Here is a 1,814-nt window from a genome sequence, read left to right as displayed (position 1 = left end):
ACCCCAGTCCTCACACAGATCAGGGCCATTCATCACCCAGTGCCGTGGCCAATGTGCATCTCTCGTCCACAAGCTGTTCCCTCAGGGTGCCCTGGCGACCATGACCATCAGTTCCGGAGAATTCTGTGGAAGGGTCTAACTTTGCCAGTATCACTAGGCAGTCAGGGAGGGAGGACAGGTTGCGTGCCATCCACCGGAGAAGTCAGAGGAGGCCACCTGTCATCCTCTGGGGGAATCACAGGGGCAGCCCCACGTGGCCTTTAGACCTGCGGCTCCTCCGTCAGACTCCAGCCTAAAATCCGGTTGTCACAGGCTCCGCAGAATTTGGAGAAAACCAGCTTCAAATTTTATCAACATGAAGTAATTCAGATGGCTCTGTGAAAGGACTTTGGAGTTTTTAAAAAAGGCAACCTCGAAGAGATTCTCTAGCCGATTCTGACCTGCCACTTCCGTGCCACACTAGAGAAAAAGCAGAGAGGAGGAGGAAGTGGACGGAGACGGAGACCGTTGAAGGGATTCTCTAGAACATTCCGCGCCAGTCAGAAAGCACAGCCCAGATCACGTACGCTGACCAAACTCGAGCTGCCCGTGCCTCTCACGTGAAACGTGTAGAAACGTTTGAAATTAGTTCATCCGCGATCTGACAGTTTCATCTATTCATCGATCCATCCACTCGCAAACATCCACCTCCAGACACCGGGCGAGGCTCGGGGAGTTGGTTCAGCCACTGCTCAGGGACCGGCTGGTCCTCGAGCTCTGCGAGACCAAGTCTGTGTACCGCGGGGTCCGCGAGCCGGCGGAGCTCACGGCAGAGGATGCTGGATGGAAGAGACGCTGGGGCGGAGAGAGAGAAGCAGAAAAGGAGGGCGAGAGGGGGCTGCATCCCGCCCCAGGGGCTAGGAAAACACCCGACGGCAGAGGCCCGTGGATGTTACTCCTTCACACACGGTGGAATTAACACGATTTATTCCCAAACCCTGATGACACTGTGTGACCGGAGTTATCTGTGCTCAGCATAAAAACATCGTGACACAAACATTCTATGCGTCCATGGATATCTGCTCCCGTGGAAAGGAACTCAGCAGCCCGCTTCTTCACGAAGAGTTTCTGCACGGGTGCGAATGCGCCGGGGCGAAGCTGTTCAGCAGCCCCAGCCCTAGGCCGCTGTAGCGAGGTCTAAGCAAGCTGGGTGGCTGCGCACAGTAGGCCCGCTGGCCAGCAGCCTGGGCGCAGAGCTGAAGACGGCTGGGCCTGCAGTGCGATTTTAAATCCTGGAGCAGCCGAATTTGCAGAGCGGTGCCCGTCCCTTCCCCGCGCACCTGTGGAGGCTTCGCTCAGCTTGCGGCACAGGGGCCGGGGGCAGACGCTGCGCTCAGAGACCCTGCGGCTGCAAAGGACCTGGAGGGGAAGCGACGACCAGGTGCCCCAGCCCAGCCTGCGGGCCAGTGGCCGGAGAGGGGGTTCCAGAGGAGGTGACGCCTCAGCGGATTTCAAAGAACAAAGTGCAATGAAATAAGTACATTAAGTCAAGCCGGAACAGACAAGCGGAAAGAAGGTGTCGCAGGCCACAGCACAGGGGTGGCTGGGGGGTGGGCGGGGGAGTGGGAGAGGGTGGTCCACACGCCCCATCACTGGAGGACGAGGCCACGCTGGACGCACGGGCAGGGACACCGGGGGGGCGGGGGGAGCCTTCCGCCACAGCGTGGATTCCGACCGCTCAGCGTCCACGCACCTCAAAAACGCCGTCGGAGGGCGGTGAGCCACGTGGGGACACAAAGGTGGGACCCGCGGCCTTCGGGACCTGCCAGCCCCGG

Source organism: Pteropus alecto, unplaced genomic scaffold, assembly GCF_000325575.1.
Source record: "Pteropus alecto unplaced genomic scaffold, ASM32557v1 scaffold189, whole genome shotgun sequence".
Lineage (NCBI taxonomy): Eukaryota > Metazoa > Chordata > Mammalia > Chiroptera > Pteropodidae > Pteropus > Pteropus alecto.
This window is presented reverse-complemented; position numbering follows the sequence as displayed.